Source organism: Molothrus ater, chromosome 7, assembly GCF_012460135.2.
Source record: "Molothrus ater isolate BHLD 08-10-18 breed brown headed cowbird chromosome 7, BPBGC_Mater_1.1, whole genome shotgun sequence".
NCBI lineage: Eukaryota > Metazoa > Chordata > Aves > Passeriformes > Icteridae > Molothrus > Molothrus ater.
Window position 1 is genome coordinate 5,150,800 of NC_050484.2, and position 27,568 is coordinate 5,178,367.

General features: G+C 43.0%; 1 protein-coding gene across 1 annotated transcript in view; it reads right to left on the reverse strand.

The window, feature by feature from the left end:
• Nucleotides 1–24,195, reverse strand: part of MAP2 (microtubule associated protein 2) — a 222,199-nt gene extending 198,004 nt beyond the window's left edge. Inside the window, 1 exon segment of the mRNA XM_036386476.2 lies at nucleotides 24,073–24,195. The gene's annotated coding sequence lies outside the window, so the exon portion shown is untranslated.
• Between the last annotated feature and the right edge of the window lie 3,373 nt (nucleotides 24,196–27,568).

Consider the following 27,568-nt stretch of genomic DNA (forward strand, 5'->3'; position numbering starts at 1 on the left):
ACTCCGTTATTGATGGAAAAATATTAGTGCGTGAATTCCTTAAAAGCTATTCCTTCATCTTTGAGGCCTGATGAATAGTGCAAACAAGGATTCACGACTGACTTATTACAAAAAAAAGCAAAATAAACTCCTAAGATCTGTTATTTAGAGAGGATTGTTTCAGCAGCTGCACCCCCAAGTGCCAGGCTGGAGTCTCCAGCTCAGCCTCTGCACAGGGCAGTATCTCAAATGTTGCACTCAAGCTGCATGTTTCCCATTCCTGTTTTTCTCTCTGCTTCCAGGACTATTCAATCCAGCTTCCAGAACAGTGAAAAAATTCATTTTCAAAACAGAAACATGTGAATTAACTCTTCATATTAAATTCGTATTTGTTTTCCCTTCAGGAAACTCTGCACTCAGTATGCCAGACACTATTGCTAATTTACCAAACAAATTCACTCAAAGAGAGAATTATTGCAAAGCAGACTGGAATGACTTCCTGAAAATCACTGGGTTTTGAGCAAGGCATTGGTTCCCCTCAAGGCAAAGGGAGAAGGGGGAATGGAGCAGGCAGAAGCACAGGGGAGTCACAGCTTCCCAGAGAAATCCACTCTTTTTCGAAGCACTGCAGTGGAACCAGAATTTTTGTTCCACTTTCCAGAGCACAGGATCAGGATCAGTAACCATAAACATGCACCCAGGTGGCACTGTCACAGCATGATGAAGAAGCTAGCCCTCACTAACAGACATGGCATGCAAGGACACAACTTTAAGCATACCTGTGTCTCTAGAGGGGCAGACAAATGCATGCCAGGACCTACCAACACCGCCCAGGAACCTCACTTCCCAGCACTTCCAGCAGAGCTAGAATTTGGAGACACACAGATTGTTTGCAACTACAGGATAGCTAAGCATGCTGTATAAAAAACCAAACCAAAACAACAACAAAAAAAAAGCCCCACCAGGCATTTAAAGCACCAAAATGGAATCTCTCCTTTTGAGATGGCAGTTCTCACCATAAAGATCCAAGCCCAGATGACAGACTGCTAGGAATTTTTTTCATCTGATATAATCTAAATATAACAATTTGGTTTTGTTATGATATGGTTAAAAAAATATACTCAGGAGAATATATCTGAAGCCAACTTTCAACTGGCAAATTTTTCTTTTCTTTTTTTTATTGCCAAGTTATTATTATCCTGTAATCCCTAGAGATACTAAAAGTCTTTACGATGGAAACACAGTCTTAACTACAGAAAAATAATATTCTGATATTTGAGCACACTTGTTTTTTTTGGTTGACACCAGATGTGAAAGTAGTTATAATTCCTGATTTCCTAAAGTTGCATATCCTTCTTTATCAGAAGAACACTTCAAGAACAAAACAAAAAGCTCCTGTGTCAGCTGGTCTTCGCCACTAGAGCCACCTGATCCAGGAGACAAACCATAACTCTTCTGGTTTCAGACACTAAATCAACTTTTGTTAAAAAGAACTCCCTTCATTTAGAGCAGCAAACCTATTGCTATAGAATGCTTTTTTTCATGGTGACGGTAGCAGAGATGAGAACTGGGGACAAAAAAAGAGAAGGAGTAATTGCAAGCTCATGAGATAATCTGAACATAATGTAAATACACTGCAGATAAATTCAGTGAGCATTAGGAAAAGTAAACTGAGTGGCAAGTTCACCTCGTGTTCTTTCACTCAAAATAAAAACTTAACTATGACTACTAAAGCCTTTTCCCTCATTCCATCTCATGAGCTGAAATAACACCACACTTTCTGAGGACACACATTGTCCCTGTACTCAAGACCTAAGAGCTTTTATCTTTTTTGGTCTTACTAACACTGCATGGAGGCAATTAGGACATGAACACCAGGACCAAAGTCCTCTGGGATAACTGGGAGGAGGACAGCAGGTTCCTCAGCCAGGTGGCACCTGGGCAGCCTGGGTGTCCACCTCACACAGCTCCCTGCAGTCACCCACCCAGACACTGAGCTGGTGAGAAGGAAAACCTTTCACTTGGATTACATGAGGGAGCACATCTCATGGGCAGCAGCCAGCCCCCATGGGCTGCACATGATTTACTGGGCTTGTGTACAAAGAAATCCAGGATTTGTGTGCATCCCAGTTCCCTCTACATTTCACTCAGATCCTTCTGAAAACATCACCCTTACAGGTTTAGGTCCCTACATCCACACCTGCAAGCACATAAAAGGCAACAGATCACTTCACAGAAGAGTCAAACATTTGTACTCATTTTCTTTGAGCATCTAGATTTTTCAGACTGGCAGGAAAGATGTCATGCTCTAAAGCTGTCCTACAATCTGAACTATACAAACTATACTTGACACCACAGATCCAGTGAACTTGGAGACATATCACTTTAAGGTGTATCACAAAAGAGTAGAAATTTTTGTTTTAAAAGGTAAGTTAACAGTAACAAAAATATTATTTATAGAAGAACAGAAGAGTTGTCAGAAGAAAGAGCATGTTAGAAACTGGGAGCAAGCCAGATTATCTGTGAGGCACTGTGTCAGCACAGTAGTCTTCCTCCATAGTGAGTGCTGAGGAGTTTTGGGCCCATCTGTCCCTGACAGAGGTTCAATGTGAATTCCTTACAGTACATCATATATATATACACATCAGTATATCAGTACATGATAGAAAGCTGGCACAGAAATGCACAAAAGGAACTTGCTACTCTGGGAAGGCAGCTGAGAGTCCCAGCTGTACCTCTGTTCCAATTAGCCGCTCCATGAACTTTTGTCACAAGAGAAGGCTTTCTGAAAAAAATAAATACATGCTCTGATTAAGTAAATCGTGAGGAGTTCATTTGCAATTCCACAGTCCCCAAGGGACTCAAGGACCAATCTCTCTGGTGTTTCATCTACAGTAATTTAATAACTTACAATGTAAGACCTATGGCCTACAATGAAGACACCAGGACACATCTTGAGTTTATTATTCACTCTAGTGCCACTGATTGAAAGGCACTACCAGGCCAATTTAGGCAAACAAGACCTAGCAGTCCCACTACTGATCCAGTGATTATTACAACAGGCTGGGATCAACAGCTCCACAGCTAACAGCTTCTACCAGCAAGAAGGTTCAGGTCAGGCTTGCAAAAAGAGGCAAAACCAAGCATTTCTGCTATTCTAAACACCGTGTCCTTCGCTCCATTTGGGGCTAGATTTTTTAGTTTGTTGTCTTCCAATATTTCCTTCATTTGATTGCCTGGAACTGAGTTGGTCATTACTATTTCAAGTAATGTTGCCCCAGCTCTGCAGCATCTCAGAGCTCTGAACAGCAAAGCACTCTTTTAATGTGGAGTGCACTCAATAATAAGATTAATAAAAACTTCAGCATCTTGAGAGGGCCATCTTGTATCAGCCTAGCAAGAGGCCCAGAATGGAGAGCAAACAGTGCTATGAGTCCAGGCAGTTCTAATCCTCTTCTCCTAAAAATCCAAGTGAACATCCACTAGAGAGTCTCCACTTCCTGGCTACACTCTGCACTGTCAAATATTTTAAAAGTCACTGCCCTCTTTTAAAGAACTCAAAATTACCTGAACAATGGTAATTTACATGCCATAATTAATCATCTACGCATAGAACCTCTTGATAAAAAGTATCTTCTTTAGCTTTGGTTACATAAATAAAACATTATATTGGGCTGATCAATATACTGCTGTAAAGCAAATGGTTTATGTAGGCTGGTGACAAGCATCTCTCACCACCTAAGGTGTAAACATAAGTGTGACAATTAATTTGTCTCCAACCACTGCAAGAAATAAGGTTTTATCAAGGAAAAAGAAGAGTCCCATAATTGCTAAAAACTTTTGAGATTTGTCTCTGTGGGAAACTATAGATGTTTGTGCTAATTTTCAAGTCTTCCACCTAAATATCATCAAATATAAGGCAAAAAATATTTAGTTTACAGGTGAAAGGATGCAACTTCAAGCTTTGATGCAGAATACCCGAGCTCTCTTCTCACAGCAACTGTGAGTATGAGTAATTCAGCTGGAAATTGTGAGAAAGTGATGAATGACTCGTAGAGTTCTCCAACTGGTTTTCTATGCATCTGCTCCAGTTGATAAACTACAACTTATGTAACTAGGACAAGGCAATTGAGCAATAAAAACAGCACAGGAAATGCCATTTCTGCCATTAACCAAAATACTCATGGCATTTACATTCTCAAAGAACCACTGGCAAAGTCTGTTCTTTTTTTTCTTTCTTTCTTGAGAGCACAAGTGTTTATAAAAATCAGTAACACCTTCTTGTTTTCTCCACCCACATGGACTTGGCAGCATATCCCCATATTTTGTTATGTCAGCTTCAAAAAACCTGCATTGCATTGCTTCAAGGCCTCAAGAAAACCAAAACAATTCAATTACACACTGATTTCAGAGCTGCCCTTTTCTCCTCTGTGTGCCCTGTGCTCAAAGAGAGACTTGGCTCCCCCCATAAATCCAGCCCCAGCTCAGCTGCTGATTGGAGCTGGCTTATGTGATTAGTGTCCATGATATGAACTAATGAACATTTATGAATCAGGAAGTCTGGACAGGTACCTGGACAGTGCATGGTGTTATCACCAGTGCATCTGGGAAGAGTGTTAGGGCTTTAAGAACCTGCACCAAAATAATACTCTTGACATGAGAACCATGAAGAAATAACAAAATCACCCAGACATCCTTGGAGGACAGAGGGGGCCATGAAATGCTGTTTCTCCCAAAAGGCAGCAGTCCCCTGCCTGCCCAAAGAGACACACAACCACCTACCTCAGACAGTAACACAGGAGTCCAGGACCACAGAACACAAACAAAATGCTCAGTTCAAGAATACCTTTCTCCTCTGGATCCCTTGGCATCAACATAGTTCTGCCTGCATATTTAGGAGCCAGTTTCAGAGCAGACTGAAACCTGTGGTTTTTATAATACACATAGAATTTTGAAGTTTGTACCCAGAGACCTTCTTCTAACACAGGTTGTTCTGAGCAAAGGATGAGTTTTGCCCCAAAGGCTTGACAGCTCCAAGGACAGTGCCACAGCTGGGTGTGCACTGTTTGAAGAGCATGAAAGGGAATAACCACACTTTAGGCGTTAATCCTGCAACAGTCTACAAGCACAGGCTCCTTGTTATCCCTAAAGAATAGGCTGGCATTGATGCCACAAGGCATCTGTTTCTTGCTAAAGGAGAAGGAGCTCAACCACAACTGGAAAAAAACACTCCAAAACAGATTTTGTCTTTGACTGGGAAATGCCAAAATCAAACTGTGATACAGTAACTAAAAATTATCTGATGTCCAGCATTTAGTAATTCAGGTGCAGCTTTCACTTCCACCTAGAGAGTAAATCCTGATTGATGGTCTTAGAGCAGATGACCTTCCACTGACATATCAAGATTCATAAAGCATGTGGTTTTACTGCAAAAAAACTCTCATAAAAAGACTTCCACAGATTACAGTCCAGGCTTAACTGTTGAACTATCAAGTCTGTAGAATACCTTATAAAGAAAGAGTGAACAGAAATGTCATTTTCCTTTGAAACACTGCAGTTTCAGACCCAGCACAAACTAATCTCTCTCTCTCTGCTGCTCCAATGAATACAGAACAAAACCCACATGAATGCTCACCTGCATGCATATTCACATATCTGCGTTTTTAGATTCATTTGCCAGCTTATGTTCATGGTTTAAACAGGTAGGAAGTCTCCCTCATCCTTCCCAAAAGTCACCATACAAATTACATGTGATAATGTATAAGTGACACTGAAGACTTTGCACTTTCTCCCTTTAAAAAAAGATCTACAGATGGCAGGCCATCAATTTTGTTATAAGTTGTCCTTGCTCTGCAAGGAATCCCTTCATAAATCCCAATACATCAGTAATTATGCCATAATTTTTAGCAAGGTTTCCATGCTGCTCACTTGTAGGACAGTCTAGAAAATTATGGAAAAATCAGTAACAATCTTATCCAAGTTAGTACTGTCCCTCCCACAAGCTTTGGAGAGAATAAATGAAAGCAATAGGCTTGTTATAAAATGGATGCTGTCCTAATTTTAACTGAATATAAAGCAGACTTTAATTCTTCTGAGGATTCTAGGTAAAGAATGGCTCAGTAGGAGACAACAACTCCCCATAATATTTAATCTGCCTTTGGAAGCTCTTTCAATGGAAGATGATAATTAATAATACTTGTTTTCAATGAATCAAACAGGCTCTAGATTACACATCATCACTTTTCTATCCTACCTTCCTGCTCTCCTCATGAATTCACAGTGAAATTGCAGACCCAATCTGATATCCAGGGCCCTTGGTAAAGTTCTGCATGACAGCTCCCTTCCTTAAGGAGAGTAAAGCTGGCAATCAAGAACCTGAGCCTCACAACCAGAGCTGACATCAGCCTCTCCTGCAACAGGAAGCAGAACACAGAACCTTCTCCTTTACAGAACAAGAAACAAAACCTATCTATTCCATCTAAGGTCCTCACAGTTATGATTCATACAACCAAGCAAATGAGGGAAAGGGACTAAGGACATACTCATCAATTTATACTGTAGAAATCAGCATGGCAAGTGGGGTAAAACAGGAATCTAATACGATTATTTAATAGTTCTTGCCAACTGATCATAAAGATTGGTATAATATGAATGTTCATATTTCAAGAGACATGTACAGGTTATTCTATCATTCTTTACATTTCTTGATACAGCACTACATTATTTTTACTGTGTAAGTCATTGCTGCCAGAGGAAAAGCTTCCTATTTAGAGTTTTTCTGTATGTTCAGGAGCCATTATCATGGCATGTGAATGCAGTATGTAGAAGAGTTTAGTGATTCATGCACATCAGTGCAAAACAACGATGTAGCATTGATTGCAGGTAGAATATATTTCACTTGAAAACTGTCCAGGTGATAGCTCCATGTACTGGCAGTCATGTCCCTACTGTGGCACTGTTTCTGTTTAACACAATCCAAGTATTAGATCCAGTGGTATTTGTATATTGAGTTCCATTCAGCTCAGTGGAGTCATATATGTGCACACATAGACATGCACACGCATAAACAGCTTTATGAGTAAGGATGTACAATTAAAAGTTTACTGTAAATCAGTAAAAGGATCAGTGCTGCTCAATATGGAATATCCTTGGCGAACTTCACAGCAATGCAAATCAGTTCTGTAAGAATTTTTTAATATCCTTAGCACTTTGGGGGAAAAAAAAGACTTCCTGAAGAATTTTTCTAAGCAACAGATGGCATTATGAAGCAGGAATAATTCTCCAGTAAAGGACTGAGTTGGTTTAAAACATTCACAGAAATATAGTAATTCTCAACAAAATTGTCAGAGTCACTTGTAGAAAATCATCTTTATTTTAGTCTTAGCCCCAAATGGAAAAGAAAAATTAAATCCCTGAGTCATAGCTCAAGATTCACAATTACAGGACTTAAAGTAGACCATTATATGACTATATAGCAGGAAGTATCTAAGCTATTAGCTTAAAATAAGTGACAACATTAGCCCAGCAAGGCATTTTCCAGTATCTCAAATGACATTTTCTAAAGATGCACTTTTCCATCTGACTAACAGCATGATTTCAAAAGTTGTCACCAAAAAAAAAAAAAAAAAAAAAATCTACATGGCAAAACCAAAATTGAACAACAGCTTTCTCAGTATGGAAAAAGGAAAACAAACATCTCCTTTGTTTTCTGCCTCCCCAGTTAATATATTAAGCTAAACAATGTGGAAAAGCTCTATTTTAAAGCACTGCTATAATATTATTTATGTCCCTGAGCCATCAAACATCAATGTACAGGACCACAATTAAATCACACACAAGACCACTTCATAACACTATTTAAAAGCTAGGCTGAAAGAGGTCTTTTTCTAGATTGAAAAATTATGTTGGTCTGAGCCATAAAACCCAAGACAATTTACAATCTCTTTAGACCATGAATATCTGTGTGTAAGTACTTCATAACATTCCGTAGCAAAAGTAATATTGTAAACAATAATTACTACTATTAATTGGTTATAAGTTTGAAGTCTTGAAACTGTTTTGTCATTAACATTGTCCTTAACATCCCCTAGACTACACCACAAGTCTTCTGGGGAAAAAAAAGGTAAAAGAGAAAGAAGGGGAGAGACAGAAAGAGGGAAAGAGACAGAGAAGCCTCAAGTTGTCAGACACAAGCAGAGAGCCCTAAGCACCTTTACAGAGGCATTTATAGACCTTGACAACATTCTCAACAGCTGATTTAGTGTGAAAGCAGGCGCCAAAACCCCAACACTGAAGAATAACAAACACCACAGTCACTCAGCTTCCAGATGGGAATGAGTCCCAGCCTGCTTCCCCAGCCCATTCCAACCAAAACTCTCTCTACTGTTTCATACATGCTCATGCCTCCAGCAAGTTCCACACAGTGGAAATAACTCCAGCTCCTTAACAAAAATGAGGTTATTGTGCCTGAGTTACCACTTCAAATGTTTCTGCAAAATGTGCTTCTTCCAAGGACTAATCCAAGCCCAGCAGAGACAAAGTAAAGATTCCTAGCTAAGGCAAGCCACCTTGCAACCCAATTCACAGAGCTCTTTAGCACTTGGGCAGGCCCATGGTAACCTCCACCAAGGAAAGACATCCCAGGACTTCTCCATTCCAACTCTGCAAAATGCACACAGAATACAGAAAGACCCATACCCCAACCCTCTGCTCACTTTAATACCAATGCATTACTGGAGCAGGAATTCTGTATGTTTAGAATCACAGGTCTTCATCAGATCTACACACTGTTAGCAGCAGGACTCCTGGGGAAAAAGAACTCATGTTCTTGTTTTTGTCCCAACTTTGGAGAGCACCAACACAATATGCTAATTGCTAATCATCTCCTCCCTCATTCACTGTTCAAACACTGAAAAAACCTGCATGCTCCCAAAACCAAAGCTGCCTGCATCAGACATTGTCTAAAGGAAGTACCCTAATTATGCCTAATTTAGGATTTACATTTTAATTTCAACTTCAAGACAGCTGGGCTTTCTCAAGGGAAAACCAAGAGCAGCACAGTAAATCCTTCAGGCACACTCCCCCTGCTTTTTTTTCCAAGCTGTTGCTGTGGGGTTTTCACTGGTTGAAGACACCATCAACACACAGCAAAAGAATATTTTTGCCTTTGGCCTTTCAGATTCAGGGAGACAAGAAAAATGAAAAGTCTTACTGATAACTTGCTCCACCCTTTCAAGACAGTTGTTCCATATGTGGAACATATTTATGTGGCTGCCTCATACCATGTGGTAGAGTACCACTGGCTTCTTTTTAATAAAATACAAACACTTCAGTTGCATAATGGAAGTTAAGATTGTCTTTAACAAGGATTGCAGCTGTAGAACAAACCCCACAGGATGTGGACTTAAAAACTGAAGCAACACATAAAGCAAGGTTTCTAGGTGGGTTCCTCAGAACTCACTACAATAAACTCACAATAAGCTTTGATATCAATGCTAAGAAGTAATTAAATTGGTGTTCCATTTGTAAAGTGCTTTCAAGTTGTGCTTACAAACATTTTAACATGAAACTGACTAAGAGATACACTCTTTGCAAAAAAGCTGCTCAAAAGAATATACAGGATAAAAGCCAGCAATGCTCTTCTTATTGCAGCAACATCATAAGAATGAAAGTAATAAACTTCAAACTTCCTCAAGATGCTCCAGAGTGTTTGTAAGGAAGGCAACCTGCATTCACATGGCCCCTGGACTAGCAAAGTTTCTTTGGCATGTATTATTCTCCCAAGATAGCTAAAGACCTTTTAAGGCAGGGCAATGAGCAGGTGAGCTGCAAGGCAGCATCAATCAGGCCTGGATTCAGCAAGAACCAGGAGATCTGGTTATTTGTCACTTACTTGTCACAGCACATATCCCAGTGGAGACAGCCACAGAGCATCACCACACAACTTCAGAAAGCTTCAACCCATACACAGTAACACCTCACCTCTTCAGCAGACTCCAGGCATCTGCCCTTCTTGTTCTTCAGCCCAGCCTTTTATCCCCTCCTGTTGATGCCCTGCACCTGTGTGCCCTCTGTTCCCTTTGGTGGTTGCTCAGTGCCCCTGGGCACTCCATGGCTCGTTCCCTTCAATAGCATTCACCTGTCCTGCACAGCTGTGCCCACTGGGGATGAGGCTGGGCCAGTCCCACTCCCACCACCACAAACTGTGTGCCCACACTTATTCACAGAGCAGCTCCCTCAAGAAAAGGCATCTCCCAGAGCAGCTGTGACACAGCCAACACACACCCACACACCTCAGTACTGCCACGCTCTTTTTACCTGCTGGAGTAAGCAGGTGAGTATTGAGGATGTAGGAGGGGGAGCAGCTTCCTCTTGCTCACTTCTGGGCAACCAGACAGGGTCAGCCTGAATTCCTGACTCCCACATGCCACCGACTGCTGCCAAGTGGTCAACAACATAAAAAATGGTGCTGTGTACTGTTCTGCCCAGATGTCTATTTCCCTAGTAAAACTCTTATCATTCACCTGAAAAGTTTAGAACCTTGAGCCTGCCGTTTTTGGACTGCAGGCACTTTGATGAGGAAACACAAAACAAAATTAAATGTAGGTGAACATAAGTGTAAGATACTGAGGCAGGCTTATACAAATCACAGTGCAAACCACACAGCTCTATTCTACTAGTAGTCTAAGCAACCTTTATCTGCTGCACACATGAATATTCAGAGGGAAGTACCTAACACCAGCTGCCCTAAGGAGTAGAATAATGTCACTTGCACATGGCTGCCATTGCTCACAGCTCTGCCATCTCTAGCCCACCTGTCACCACCCTGGGTGGCTTTGTGCCTCTGACTGGAGTGCATGGGCTACTTTGTCAGTCACCTAGAAAATACCACCCTAGTATTGAGCTCTAACATTTCAAGTAACTCTAATTCAGCTTTCAGCTCAGTTCTTTGTCCTCTAAAAATAACTCATGTTTAATTGCAACTGGCTACAATTTTCTAATTCTTTGTGACCCCAAACCTCTAAATCTATTACCCAGAGACAGCCAAAGTAATCCTTAATGAAGGTGTGGGTACAATGCAGCATGCTAGGGGCCATCTGGTTGCCAGGTGTTTTCTGGCTTAGCTTTTCTTCACAATACACATCACTCCTCCTCCCCTAATTCCAAGGAAGGCAATTTCTACCTCAGGAAAGTCCCTCATTAAAGACACAGACAAGGGCTTTTTTGCAAGCAAGTCAGCTGCAATACAGCAAAGTACAGAGCCCACAGCAGAAAGCCTAGAAGGGCTGTTTATTACCTCACCTATGTCCCTGTGGCTATCACCAAGAGACTGTGCCAGGACTATTTCTGACTATTAATAGGAAGTGCAACATTTTCACTGTGACCCTATGCTTTGTGTCCTTCACAAAAAAAAAAAACAAAACAATTCCCAAGTAAGTGCAGTTTGTATAATAGCATCATTTATACAGAAAAGAGGTGATTTAAAATGTACTAAGCAAGACTGGCAACCAGGGTAATTTGATTTCTTTCAGGGAGCAACACAACCTGTCAGAGTGGTTAGATCCTGTCAACTTTATTTTCAAAATGGACTTTATATTAACAACTTGGACTTGAGAGTCCTGTGGGCCTGTTCAACAATTGCTTGACCCATAGGGGAATGTGGAATACCCGTGACACAGCACTTGCCCATAATTTAAAAAATCATCTGTTTGGATGTATAGGCTGGCCCATTATCAGTCTTTATGGAGACAGGTACTCCAAGGGCTGCAAAAGCAGACAAAAAATGATGCTGAATGCCTGAATGTCTTTCACACGTTCACCTGTATGGTGAAACCAGGACAGGGTGGAAGCAAAAATATACATGGAATAGGTATCAATCCTAACATGAATGTATTTCAACCTACCAAATTCAGGAAAATGTGTAACATTGGTTTGCCAGATCTCTAGAGCTTAAAGTGTTAAGTTTACACATGACTGTTTTCAGCAAAACCCAAAAGCTAGGGTGAGGAAGTAAAATGTGTGATGTGCCATTTCAACTCCTTAGCATTTCATAATTTATCTCCTTCACATCACTCACTGGAGCTTGCCCAGGCTCTCCATAAGATAACATAACTTCACAAGAGCTTATTTTCCCCATGAACAGGCAGACAGATCAAAACACCCAATAACTGGTAACCATCCTTCCCATGAATGGAGACAGTGATTTAACAGACAGAACCCTGGGAAACAAAATGACAAGGGAATGTTTCTGCCTACGGACAGGAACTGAAAATAAGCAACATAGGAAAGAGTTAATGGTTTTGTGTAATTTCAGCTTGAGAGGACAACTTTCAAATCACGATTATTACAGGAGCATCCATCTCAAGAAGCAATCAGAACAATGCAGGCAGTCAGCAGGATACAGTTCATCTTGGTCATGCTTCTTCTTCCCTTCCCCAGGTAAGTCCTGCCATGTGCAGGGAGCAGGGATGCAGTGCTGCTGGGCTCTTTTCTGATACCATAAGGCAAGCCTTTCCATCTAGGTGGTTGACTGGGCTGGTATAAAACCAGAAAAGCATGCAATAAATCCACATCCCCCTCTGCAGCAGCTTGTTTTCTCACCACTACCCATTGATCATGCAGATTGGGGTGGAAAAGATCCAGCTGCCCCCCAGGATCAAAAGGATCAGGGGCAAAGGGGCCACTGTCCAGTTCTCCTTCCACAGCCCCAACAAGCTTATGCTTGGAACATTGTGCTTCACTCACTGGTGGCACAGAAGGCTCCAGTGCGACTGTCGAGGTGGCACAAGTGCCCTCCTTTTTCCAGCCTCCAGGTGCCACATGTGGCACGAGCACCTCAAATGCTGCCACCCATGGACACAAAAGCTCTGCCAGCTCTCTGTCACCCCACGTAATTTGGTACCACAGAGAGTCCCCTGAAGCCTCCCATGTCTGAGGGTCGAAAACATTGCTGCCATTTAGAGTCAGGTCACAGTCTTTAGCCCGTAACAAGAGTCTGTAGATTCAAATCTGTAGATTAACTTTTCCTGACTTTTTCAAAATCAGTTGCATTGTCTTTGGGATGTCCTTTTGCTCCTGGGATACATCACTCCCCATAGTTCTTGGCTGCTTACCCTCCATCCTGCAGAAAGGTCAGCTGGCACCATGGGCTTCATTTCAACCCCTGGGCTTCATTTCAGCCCCCTGTAAAGTTCAGCTGAGCATCATCACCAGTGCAGCCACTAGCTGCCTATTTAAGTCCCTGTCTGGCTGCCCTTTGTGACAACTAATTGCACAGACTCAACAGCACTTCTCCACCAGGCTCCTCTCTGCAGAGCATCTGCCACATCACATCTCCTCCCGCCAGGGGCAGGCGGAGACAAGCTTCTCTCTGCTGCCATGGAGTTCAGCAGGTGCATCTCACAGCCTGTATCTCAGTTCCACCTTATCTCTCTTCAGGCCAAATCCAGAAAGTATTTATTTACTTAAATATTTATTTGTTTACTTGCAGTAGTCAGTTCTCAGGAATGTTTCAGACTGGTTATGTACAAGTAACAGGGTCAGTGGCATGCACAGAAAAATTGTGTCAGTATTTCTCAAACATGACAGGGAAAACTCATTTTTACAGCAAAGACAGAAGCTCTTGTGACTCCTCCAGTGCATGGAAAAGCAGTCTGAGCTGGGGACTCTACAGAGTCAGGATGCTCCATCTGTGCTTGGGAATTAGCAGGTTACGAAATGCAAACAGCTGCTGCTCAGAGACACACAGGGCAAAAACGCCTGCTCTGCCCAGCAGCCAGGAATCTGCTCTGCTGGTCTTGGGCACCCCAGTATCCCAAAGAGCCACTGTCCCATCAGTCCTCAGCACAGTCTGTAGCCACCCTAGGCCTTTACTGCCTATGGGGACATGACAGGCAGATTGATTTATTGGTGGATAGAGAGACAAAGCTAAAATTTCCCCAGAAAATTGCAACACCAATCATTTCCAAGCCCAGAAGAGCTTCTCCAGCTCAGCTGCAGATCAAGACCTAAGCAAACAGGACAACCTAAAACCAAAAGCACACCTGTGATGGACAAACCAGCAACTCTCACCACTATGCCAAGAGCCTCACCAAGCTCATGTGCACTTCTCATCCCACAGCTGTCTTGCCCATGATCCCAAGCTCCTCAGAAAACAAGCAATATCTCATTTCAAAACAAAATCCAGCAGAAGAATATCACATGTTCCTTTTCCACAGTTTCATCTATACAGCAGGTTTCATAGTTATGTGGAGCTCTGCCCAGAACTATGATTCAATACAAAATGAGTGATTAAACTTACAGGTAAACTTAAAGGTAACAAACTGAAAGAGATAAATGCAGAGAGACCTACATTGGAAGGGGAAATTGCCCAGCACCAGTGCCAGTTGTGAAGGATTTTCAAGTTCAGCTACGAAGTAAATCCATCACACAAAGGGAAATATTAACAAGTGATTAGAGATATAGTACCTTTATTCTTGAGGCACACTTACTTGCTTATTCATTTTACTATCTGTATATTTTAATATCTTTTAAACTACAAGTTTCTGCTAGAAATTGTTTTCACAAGCTTCAAAACATTCTTCAAAGAGCTACTCATCTGCTTAGTGACACAGACATGGGGCAGGGCTTATTTATTAATCTGGGAGGATTACACTTCAATCTAGATCAACCTTTGCCTGCAGGTAAGAGCAGTAGGGCAGATAAATCCACCAGATTTTCCAACTGCAAAGGCATGAAAGGGACAGAATCCTAAAGAAAACGATGTCATGCTTGAATGGCAAAAAGAGGTGAATATAAGGAGATAGCCACTTCTTTTTTATCTGTTCTTCAACAGCTGCTAGACCAGGCAAATTCTATTCCTACTGACCTGTCAGCTCTGAACCTGCCTCTAATAGCTGAAACAAGTCTCCTATAGCTAGTTTTTCAAGTGAAAATATAGCACTTTTCTCTGATGTCTTTTTTCCTGCCTTTTTAATGTGCCCACAGATCCCTTTCTCACTGGAAGAAAGCTCATTTTTCACTTACCTTCCCTCTCCCTTAGGCAAGCAAGAAAAAGGCACCAAAAACGTGCTACAGAAAACACAAACACACAGTAGAGGTAAAATAGTTCATTCTCTCCCCATCCCAGGATACAGACAACTCACTTATTCCACTGCACACTGGAATAAGCAGTGCCATTGAGACCAATCCTGCAATAACTTAAAATGCAGAAGAAAATTCCATCCTCTTCAGAAAAAAAAAATCACAGCTTCTATCAGTATATAAAACAAATTAGAAACAAAAAACTAAATCATCCAAGTAACTGAAACATCTGTACTTAAATTCACATGAGTTTGGCAGAGCAGTAAGGGGAAATCACCTGGTGCCAACCACAGAGGTATTTCAGAGTAAAACCCCATAATGCCAAACCTGCAGGGAAGTCTCTCTGACCCTGGCAGTAAACATGGATTCATGTCCTGAAGTATGAAACACATTAGTTTTGCCCAATATTTTTCCCCTCCTCCTGCTTGTAATAGGTGGTAAAAGAATTCAGTCCTAAAATACTTAATTTAAAGGGTAAACAAGTTACTTTAAGTACAGCGTGCACATTCACCAAGATGCTCTGTTCCCATCACTGGAATAAAACAGAAAATTCAAAAAGATAGAGTATCTGCCTTAAAATAGCCAGGAGCATTTTTATCTGCTGGCTCAGAGAGGTACACACTTTTCACCAATTAAATATTGCCATTGTCAGCATCTTTTATAAAATAAATTAATTACAGTCAAGGACTACTCTCTCATAAATAGCACTGTACAAATCCATTTGTGCTAAAAAACAACAAACAAAAAAAAAGTAGAATCAAGTTCATAAAAAGATTTCAAAGCATTGAATAAAGCATTTTTTCAGCAGATGCTAGTTACTGGAAGTGTCACAAAGCCTGAACTTACAATACAGGGTTCAAAGACCTAGTCCAGAGGAATCAAAGGACAGAAGTCCCCACAATGACAGCTACTCAGTGCACATCAAGCAACACTGGCAGCACTTTCACAAGTCAGCACCCACCCAAAGGCCAGTGTCTGAACAGACTCATGGTCTGCAGGGCTGGCTGGCAGGAAAGGCCTGGCTGGCTGTGCCTATTGGTAATTACAGGTGATGATCCAGGTCAGCGCTGGCACCCTGATACCAGCACTGCCATCTAAATAAACACACATCCCAGCATCTCAAGTATCAATATCACAAATATGGTAAAATGAGAAATGTGTTTCTAAATTCCAAGTGCCTGTAATTATCAATTGGAACTTGGCAACAAATTATTAATTCCATTTATTGCTAAGAGTGATGCTGGAAGCTTACAGTGGACCAAAACAAGTGAAGGGAAAAAAAAGCCTAAATGAATTCAGCTTTTTTTGCTCAGAGAAGAGTATTAAAGGTCATTCTAAGTGCATACAGCTGGACTCTTTTTCCCAAATGCATTCTACAAAAAACGTTCTCAACTATTTGTATTGAAAGGTAAATTTAGAAGAATTTTTAATTGTGCATTCAAAATACTGCTAATGTTTTAAGCAACACTAGTAGCACAAAAAAAATTATCTAAATTAAAACACTACAAGTATTCTCTATAAATCACTTCTGCTGTTTTTGGCAACCTTTGGAGTATAAAGCTATATATATATATATTAATTTGCAGTAATACAAAATGGCTTTTATTAAACGTTTAAACATAAATTTATTATATGTTGTAACAGACAGCACCTGGGTAATAAGAAACACTTAGATTCAATACTCTGCTGGGTTTATTCAGAAGCACAACCAGCTCTCTACAGCCTAAAAAGCTTAACTTTGCAGAACAACATGGAATGAAAGCTTATTTACCACACTCTATCCTTTACTCTTCGGAATGAATCAGGTTATTAAGCATTCCACACACACACACAGACACAGGGGTTTGTTTGCTTTGCTTTTCTTTTTTTTTTTTTAATTACTCTTGTTGGAGGTTAGGATTTTCTCTTTTTTTTTTTTTTTTTCTCTCAGGGACTTTTGTCCTATTTGTTGCCTAAGAGATGACAACGATTGGTACTTAAGAGGCAAAAGAAGCGGCCCAGGTGGGAGAAAGGGTGCAGCTGGCTACTCTTAGCTGCGTTTTTTTCTCTTGGGAAGGGCAAAGACAGGGCAAGATTTTGGCTTCCAGACACCCTTAGCCACAACCCTAAATATCTAGGTCTGCTCTGGACTCCTGGCAACACAGACACTGACTGCAGGTCTGTTATGAGCATGCTGTGAGCAACTTTTGACCCAAACACTGCCCCAACAGTGCAAATCAAGAACTCTGATACAAATCTGGAGGAGCTGACACTCTTATTTCAGAAATATCCCTTCTATTCTTGTGGATAGCTCCCTGAACTATGTATTTTGTAATACAGGTAGCAGGGGAGCACTGAAGGAGGACAGAGTATCCAAGCAGCTTAGGGCCATCACATCTGCCTTCATCTGTGATGCCCTCCCACCCCAAGCTACAGGTAGACAAGAAGGATGGGATATGAGTGACCAACCACCCAGACCACCCCTCTAGCAAGGTCTGTTCTCCTCCTTTCCAAATCATCCAGCTCCACCCCTGCATGTCTCCTTTTTGAGCCCTTGGGATTTATTTCCCCTCAGCCTCCCTGAACAATCTTCTAATTGCTGATGGAAACAAGAGGCAGTATTAGTTTCAGCATACTCAAGGGAAGCAGACAAATGCCTACACGCATGACCAGGGCCTTGCTGCAAACAGGCAGGGCAGGCTGCCTGCCCGGCACACCCTGGAACACACAGCCTGCAGGAGGAGCAGCCCAGCACCTGAGAGCACATCAGGAACAAGCAGGGATGTGTCAGCACAGTCCTCTGTCAGCAGAAACCTGCACATGAGCACACAGCTGCTGGTCAGCAAGCCACAGTGACAGCACTTCAAACAAAAGAGAAGCTTTGCTGTCTGAGCCATACCAGGGGGTCAGAAGAGGAAGGGGTGCCATGGCACACCTTAGACATCACACATCAGCTGCAAGAATCAGGCAGGGAGGGGTCTCTTTGTCCAACAATCAGGCAGAGGACAGTAAAAGCATGTTAACATTAGCAAGTGTTAGCAGTAGGCTCTGGCACAGCATTTGTCCTGGGGTCTGGCCAAAGTCCCCATGAGGGGATCAGATCTATCTGCTCAGACCTGGTGGTCACAGAGGGACTGCTGTGGAAAACAGAGTAACTTGGCACGAGAAGATCTGGTTAGCTAAAACAAGCCGACCAAATTTCCAGCTAACCAGAATTCAAATCCACACTTGAACCCTTCTTAAAGCCAAAGGGTTTTGAACACACACTTTCAGCCCATTTCACAGCAGACACAGAAAAAATGCTTTCCTCTCAGACTCTGAGGCTTCCCAGAGAAAAGGGTGCCCTTGCACTTAATGTCTGGCACCTTGCAATTGCCTTTGCTGCACAAGCTGCTCAGATACCTTCTACACAAAGCGAGGAGAACAAAAGGAGAGAGACTTAGCTGGACCTCAGCTGAGGCTCCTCCAGGAACAGCCGTGGTTGAGACACATAGAGAAGGAGGCCAATCCATCCTTGCTCACAGCCAGCACATACAGGATTCTGGCCCAGCAGTGAAGCACACAGGCCACTTTTGAATGTCTACAACCTTTTCTACTGTTCATCTCTAGATCAACTTTGGACCAATGCAGGAGTTTCAAAAGCACATCCCAAACTCTGTTCAGAACCTCCACAATACCTTTTCATTTTGAGACAGTTCCTAGCTTCGTTCATCCAAGATCAGAGCCTCAGGAAAAGTGGCAAGTTTTGTATAGCCAAGCAGCTGTCCTAAGAGATAATCTATGTTCCTAAAGATAGAACTGGCAGTTCCTAGTTCTAAACCAGAAACCCTGGTCATTCTCTCCAGAAAACAAAGTGAAAACATAGGGTTAATTGAATCAATAGGTCCTATAATTAAATGCTGCCAAGTTAGCTGACATGATTGGACTACTGGGTTTGGTTTGTTTGGGGGTTTTGTCTTGTTTATCCAGAGGTTGCACATACTTTAAATACAGCTAATTTTGCAAACAGCTATTGAAATTGAATTTAAAACTCTCTCAGGGAATAAAATGACAAGTTTCACAGAGAGAAAAGTAACTTTTCATAGACTCAACACACTGGAAGCTACTGCAATCTGTCTCAGAGCTACTAGAAGTGCTAAAAGAAAGAAATCTTCCTACTTCTTGCTGGGGACTTGGCACAAGACAAGGAATGTTCCTCAGCTCCTCAGACCCATGAGTGACAAGTCTAAATGAAGGAGGAAAATTTGCTAGAGGACCTTAATTCTACCTACAAATCCACAACTTAAGAATTGTCAGGTGCAAACTGATTATTTCCCTGATGGCAAAAAGTACCCCAGATTTTCAATAATCAGAAAACAGAGCTGCAAATGGCATTGTCTCTTTCCAGATGGTGCAAGTTAGGTATAGATTCAATGAACTCATCACAGTTTCTGATTTTCACCACTTAACCCTGCTGATTGTACTAAGGCCATTGTCTCCCTTATACTATAGGAAACAGATATGTATTTTATCTGGAAGCATCATATGCTAAAATAAATAAATTGTTTCTGTGGTGTAATAAATAGTCTCATTACATCACAGAAAGTTAGAAAAACGTGTACTTTAAAAATGCTAGAAGAGAAACAGCATATCAAAACACTGGTCAAGCCTATCAACCAGCACTAACCTGTCTCAGACTGCAGAAAACAAGGAGAATTGACCATACCTTTTCACCATAATTCCTTTCAAACTGGCACCCTAACAAAGATGCAGGATGCTGAGTACAAACACTAACATTGCTCTGAAGCTGATGCCTGTTATCCCTTTCTGCCACCTCCCCAACCAAGACAAAAGAACAAAGATCAGTTTCATCTGCAAGACTGCTGTAGGGAAAAACAGCAGTGAGTGTAAAACCATAAGGATTAGCTCATCTTTTCTCCTTAATACAACAGCAAACAATTAGTGTTAAAGTAAAATGGGTCAATCAAGACCTCAAATCCTCTTAACAGCTAGTACAGTAACCCATGTGGCCACAACAATCCAAATTAACCCCATGGATACATCAGTTCTTTCCTCTGATACCTAGAAAGCAATTACAAATGTCACACTGAACATCCCTCTAAAACACCCTTGTATAGTTTAGTAGCATAACCTGCTATTAAACCTTCCCATAAAATAAAAGCTTTTTCCTTTACTGAGGCAGGCAGCTTAAACCATCTCTGCTTTCCAGCACCAATCCTCTAAATCAGCTCCACCCCGTGGAAATAAGTCTCATGCTGTGTTTTCTTATTAACTGAGATGCAGTACAGAACTGTTGCTAATGAGCACACTTGTACACGAAGCAGAAGGATGGAAGCAAAAGCACCAACCCCAAATATGTCAAGACCCACCCAAACTCTGCCTTAGTGTGTGCACCTGTGTTTGGGAAGAGATAAGCCATGTCATGATATCTGAGAACACTGCACATCTCCATGCTTTCTCTGGAAGTACTTGGTATCTCTAAATATCATCAAGGGGTTTACAACACTGAGCCCACACACCATGAATTTATCCTCTTTCTCTTTTCTGTAAAAACATGCTTAATTTTTACACGTGCCTAAAGCTGACTTTCAAGCACAACTAAGCATGTGTTTGAACTGAATAAATACAGATGGACCCAAACAGAGCCATCCTTGAGTCTTAAGGAACAATTCTGCTTATCAGCACATGCATACCTTTATTTCTTCATCAAGTGCACACGTGGATTTAAAGATAGCACAAAATCCAAAATATCTAGATCATCAGATAACTCAGTTTAAAAAGGACCTTGGGAAGTCACCTTGTCTTAGGACCCCTATTAGACCTTTCCAAATTCCTGGTCATTATTTGTGTGCATATTAAGTGCAACACTCCCCAATCCCTTCCTAGTTAAGGCTTGAGTTCAGCTTCCAGTGTCCTGCAGCCAGAAATGCCTTTTATGAAACCCAAATAAAGCCAAGGGGTGGATTTTTTTCTTTGACTGCCAGCCAGAAGTTTTACCAGATCAGTTCTCAGCACAGCCACTGCCTGCACTGTGGGCAAAAGATCTGCAAGGAACCCAGGCTTTAGGCACCAGTAGAGCTTTTTATTTTCCTTTCTTAAGCTGATTATCATTTGTCCCACCATGGCAGATCAGATTTCAGATCCTTCATCTGCTGCAGATATGTTACAAGCTCTGTCATACCGTGTGTCTTTGTAGAGACATTAGTAATCAAAAGGTGACTTTCAGAAAGCCTCCATCATAAAGTCCTCACAACCTGAATTCTTTTTGACTTCTTCCTCTTCTCCTAACCCCATTAAGAAAACAAACCTGTCTCCAACACGTGTGTGACGTGCCACACTGGGAGGTGAAGCTGGAACAGCCCAGCAGAATCTGCAACGGGCCTCAGCCCTGTTTCTGTGGTTAGATATTTCTAGCAACTTCCACAGACAGTTGTTAAGTGAGCACAGTGCCAGAGCTGGAGGGGCCAGAGCCCACTCTGTCAGCACACACAGCAAATGCTCCCTCTGTGAATATTTAGGTGTATGGTTTAGCAAAGGGTAACCTGTACAGAAAGGAGCATGACAGACTGAAAGGAAAGGTATGCTTCTGGAAAAAACATCTGGCAACAAGGGAACTCTTAACCCACAGATTGCAGCAATTCATTTAGGGACTGTTGTGACCAGATCGCTCCTGCCTAGGAACAGCACCTCAGGGGTCATTAAATTACAACTATTTCTTTATCATCCACACACATGAAAGAACACAGCTAAGTGGGTATGATATAACATACCATAATAATTACATCAGTCCTCTAAATCAATGCTGCAAATGCTGCTTTACGTAACAAACTGCATTATAAGCACAATGACCTGCCCTCCAGTGTGCTAAAACTCTCCACAGAAGAACAGCAGCTCCTAATTCTCAGGATGACAGCTCTTTGGCTTCTCTCAAACACCCCCAGGAAATGTGCAATATGGGTGCAACAAACTGAAAAGTTCCAAAAACCAAATCCTGTCCCTTGATGAGATAAGAAAAGATGAGAAGAGATAGAATTTATGGCACCGTGCTCCACTGCTGAGATCATCCCTCCTCCCAGAGCCCTGTGCCAGGGCTCACCTGCACGTTTCATTACCATGCAGAACAGCCTCACAAAGCCACTGGGGTTCAGTGTGTCACTTCAGCTCACCTGTAAATGCCTGAGCTCCAGCACACTGATACCTCATGAAGACTGAGGTCTTGCCCACTGCTGAGTGCACCACCAGCGTCTTGCAAATGAAACAGACAGCGAGGCATTGGTGGTTCCCAGTCCTGGGTGCTACACAGGTGAGTTTGGGCTCTGTTACACACATCACACTTTCAGAACATCAGCTGGAGAAATGAACAACCATCCACAGACTTAACTGGACTGCCCTCACGCTAAGTGAAGAGAGCTTGCAGCACACTCAGGGGAAGTGGCCAGTCTTTCACTGCTCATTAATCACTTCTTCATCAGCTATGACGTAACACAGGGACAACTTCACTATGCTGTGCCCTCTCAGCACATTCCCTTCCCAGGCAAGGGCTGAGATGCTGACGCCATCCAGTCAGAAGGGAAAGGAAAGAAGCTATAGAAAAATAAATACATTCTGCAGCTGAGCCTCTTCTTGAGTCTTTCAGCTACGAGATCTGTAGTCCAGACATCCCTGTCAGTCTAAACTAGCCCAGGTGAAAAGAAACAGGTTCCTTCATGGAGAGGAATCCAAGGTTTGTGGAGAAAATGGGAAGAAACAGAACCAAAAGAATATGTGATTCAATTTCACATGGAAGAACCCTTCTGAAAACAAAAGGGACAGGTTTTCTGAACAATAAGCAGCACAAATGCTGGACAGCAAGTGGTTTTTTGAAGAAGGATGGAGTATGATTTATTGGCATGACCACAGAGACATGACAAATTATGAAAATTGATGCGAGAAAGACCTAGAATAAGTAAGACAACATACATGTGCATACATCCCGTTCTACTGCATGTTAATTGCTATTCTGTTAATTGCTATGTTAAAATGCTGTTCTCTATGCTAATGCTCACTTACAAGTGAAAACCTACACCTCTGTCTCAGAAGAACCCTACATGAAAACCCACCAAAACCACGAGAGGATATTTTAATTCGAAGGAAAACCGAAAGTTCCTGCTTTAACCCAGGGAAATTGCCCATGTTTGTATCTTTCAATACGGAGAGCAATTCTCTCGGCATGCGGCACACCCCCTTCTTTCCCGAAGGTGCTCCATAAAGCACATTTTATCCAAAGGGCAGGTCGGAGGTCTCGTTTGGATGGGTACAGACAGGACAGATGAAGGCGAGCAGGGTTTATCTGTGGCTCGGTGCAGCAGCACGGCAGCGCAGCGCAGCACACGCCTACGGCTCCTACCTGCAGCCATCTGAGCCAGGCACATTCTACATCATTTTCTCCCACATAAAAAGGCATTGTTCGCCGCTGGGCTCCCGCGCACGGCTGTTTTCCTCCCTGATCCATGCAATACAGGGAATCATTTTTTTAGGTGCGTTTTCTTTTCCCCCCTTCCCCGATGGTAATTACCAGCGCTTACAGCCCTCGCCTCACACAACGTTCTTTGTTCAGCCGCGCAGATCCCCTTAGAGGAGCTTAGGGGTGGGGGCAGGAGAGGACAGGAGCCCGGAGGGCTTTTACAGCCCGGAGATGCTCTGAGCCCTCAGCGCAGCCGCCCCCGTGAAGGCAGAGCGGGCGTTACCGGGCGGCCGCCCCGCTCCATTTTCACCTCCGTGAGGTGGGGCGGGGGCGACCCGCCGAGAACTCCGGTCCGGCTCCGGGACTGAAGGGCCCAAAGAAGGGACGGAAGGACGGACGGAGGGAGCACCCTCAGGACGGGGGTGCCCCCAAAAAGGGCTCGCGACAGCCTCAAGGCGGGAAGCGCGCGGCTGCCCCCCCCACACACACCCACCCCCCTTTCCCCGCACTCCGCAACGGCGCCGGCCCCGCGCCCCCGCCCCGCCCGGCCCTCCTCCTCCTCCTCCGACGGGGCTCGGCACGGTGCTTACCTGAGCGCCACGGCGGCTGCCGGCACCGACGGGCACACGGAGGACGCGGGGTACCCGGCTCCAGCCGACCCGCCCCGCCGCTCTCGGGGCTGTCGCCGGGACGCGGCCGCCTGCGCGCCGCGAGCCCCCGGGACCGCCCCCGGCCCCGCCCCGGCCCCGCCGCCGCTCCCGCAGGGCCCCCGCGCCTGAGGAGGTGGAGGAGCGGCCCCTCCGCCCCGCCCCGGCCCCTGCATTGCAGAGACTCCGAGCGAGCCTCCGGGACAGACAGACACGGGCCCGCCCGGTGTCGCCGTGTCCAGCTCTGCCCTGCCCTGCCGCTGGTGGAAAACCTTCCCGAAAGCTCCTCACCTGATTTCGTTTGGATCTGCCAAGTCCCGCTCAGTCTAATTCCTCCTTTTCCTCTGGAGAAAGAGAGCGAATAACAGTGAGATCGGTGAAAAAACGCCTTTCCAACACCCTCAGACACCGCGCTGCTGCTGACTTCCACGCTGCTTTCGTAGGGCCGGGCTTTCCAGCCATTTCCTGGAATCTGGCAATAAAAGATATCCTATTACTTTGTCACTTTCCACATTCTCGAACTGAACTGTCTCCCTCCCTCAGGGTGTCCATTACAGTTGCTATACTCCAAAGTCATTCCTCCCTCAGTATCACTGTGGTAGGGCTACAGCACCAGCTCATCTCACCTGTTACAGCCAGAACCGCGCCATTCCAACCCACCTGTGCTGGAGGTGAAAGAGTAAAATGCTGCTGCTTTCTTACCTCCTCTGTTTCCCTAAGCAAATTTTAGTTTGTTAATAATTCATGACTGCAAAAGTCAGTCTGTCGGAATCTTAACCAAAAATTCTGAGTATGCCATGTATGTATTAGCCTGTAATAATGTTTTGAGGGTACTATATTTGGATTCAGTGAAGATAAATATATTTGGGGACTTAGAGAGCACATTATTACCCATACTGCAGTGGAAAAACTTCAAACATTAAATTCAGTTTGGTTGCATTTTGCTGCATCACTGTGAGCAAGTTATCCACATTTTTTCCCAAATGTCACTAATTTTAGGTAGCCAGCTTGATTTCAAGCATGATTTTCAGGAGTACTGAGCACTTGGGGTTTTTTGTGGGCTTTAGCAGGTTATCTAGAAGACTTCAGATGTGTAATTTGGGCCATATGTGTCTTAGACTGAGTGGTCAAAATGCAGGTCAGGAAAGCCTAGGTCCCACCCTTCGTCCGTTTCTTCATTCACAAAGAAATACCCTCAGTAACTGCTATGTCTATTTCATGTCAAGGGTCTGTCAGTGCTAATGAAGTGACTTGAGAAGGCCGAGTTACTTTGTTAAGTATTTCTGTGTGTTTGTAAATCAGGAAATTTTCATTTAAAAAGAGTGAGGACTACAAACATTTCTTCCAGTACTTTTCCTGAACCCTCCTCAAGCTGTTTGAGAGAACTTCCCACCACTGCCGCTTTCTCACATTTCATCTGTAAATCAGTGCTGTGCAAAGGGAGCAGGACTTTGCCAAAGTGGCAAAGGCATCATGTTCCCTGCTTGTTACTCACCATCAGTGATGCACATCCTTCCAGAGATGCTTTCAGAGAAAATGGGTTTGCTGCAGTCAGTCTTTCTCCCAGGCTGCCAGGAGGAAATTCACTGGTTCAGGGCATGTGCACTAGTGTCTGCAATACCCTGAAGACCCTCAGTGCCTTTCTCCTGCTTGTGTTTTTTTTTTCTCCTGTGCCTCTCCTTGGAGGCCTAGGTAGGTGTCCATGCAAAGACCTTGATGGAGTTCTCCCCACAAGCACAGGAACTTTGCCCTTCCTCTCACCACCTAGATGATGTGAATGCAGGCTTAACATAAAGCCTCATCAGAAGCCGCCCTGAGAGGGAATGAGCAGTTGACTTGATCAAGAAGAAAAAGTTAAACTTCATCCAAATAGAAATTAGATTAATTTAAAGCTTACAATATTTTAAAAAAAGGTGGGGGGGAGGGGAAAGGACAGCCTTTCATTGGAAACAAATACTGCAGTGGGTGTCATGGAAAAGATGGAAAGATGTCTTAATGGAAAGACACATGTACAATAAACTGTCCATAAACATTCCTAGAGACCAGAGGGGGGTGTACCTAACCAGAGACATGCTCAGAATATTCCATGTGTGACAGAGAATCAACGCCTCTAGCTCAGATGCAGCACAGCAGCAGCAGCCTGTCTCTTTTCAGCAGCAGCCTGCAGAGAGAGACAGAGAGAAGGTGAGTTTTACAAGTTAGTCATTCAGTTGCATCTCTCCTTTAAACAATCATCAAAGATGATGAAAAATAAGCACAGAAAAAATGGCAGTCACCATTTTCCCTGAGATAATTATCTAATCAAATTACATTTATACTTCACATGAAATATTCAGCAGCAGTGTTGACACTAGATGTTTTAAGACAGAAAAATATTTTAATGCATGTTAGAGATATTAAAATGCATGCACATACTTTTATTAGAAATATTCATGCAGAAATCAGAAAGCATCGTCCCACTAAGCAATAATGGGGAAAGATTTTTTGTATAAAGGAAAAAAAAAATTTGCATCATTTCATAAACCATGACCTTTGAGATGCTCAATTATGGACTCCTGTATGGAAGTTTGGTAAGTCAAATACAGAGGATTTTTTGCCTGCCTGCTAAAAGAAAAAGGAATGAAATTGCCTATAGTTGTCTTTAGAACAGATTAATTTGAAACTGTGTCCTTAATATATAGTTAAGTAACAATTCCCCACTGCTCTCCTGAGAGTTTATTGGGATGCAGTAGTGGCAGCCTAGGTATTTGGCATCACTTCAGACGGAGGAAGGAAACATTTAATTTCTCAAAAACACAATGACTCAAGCCTTGGCGCCAATGTCACCACATTAGCTGAGCAATCAGAGCAGTCAAGACAAAGTCAGCTCTTATTTATTGATGATGGGAAGAGCTGCGAGCACCACTGAGGTTAATGAAACAAAGGAGCACGGCTACGGTCCCCTTGCACATTACTCTCGGTGGCATATTTGCAGTCTGTGGGCATGCTGAGCAGTTTTTCCCCCACCTTTCTCCTCGGAAACACCTCGGTTAAGGTGACCGGGAAAGGCAGGGCTCCCTCCTCGGCATTGCTGGGATGTTTTTATGGGATGGAAAACTCTAGGGTCCCTCTAGTGCCCAACAGAGGCAATGGGGGAAAAGCGAGCTGAAGTGCTCCTTCAAATGCTGAAAAACGACTGAGCAAAATAAAAACTTCCACTGAAAACAGAATGGACATCCCTGCTTTGCATCACAAACTATGTTCAATTTTTTTTCTGTTTCTGACAAGAAACTCATCTGTATCTCATCAGCTCAATGTAACATTTCCTTTTTCTGCCTGTCTCCCATTTGATTACATTTACCATTCAAACATTATTTGGAGATACTACCTGTTTGTAAATGTAAATGTCTCAGGTTGCTACAGGAGAGCTCTAAGCAAAGGTGAGATCTGGCCCAGTGGA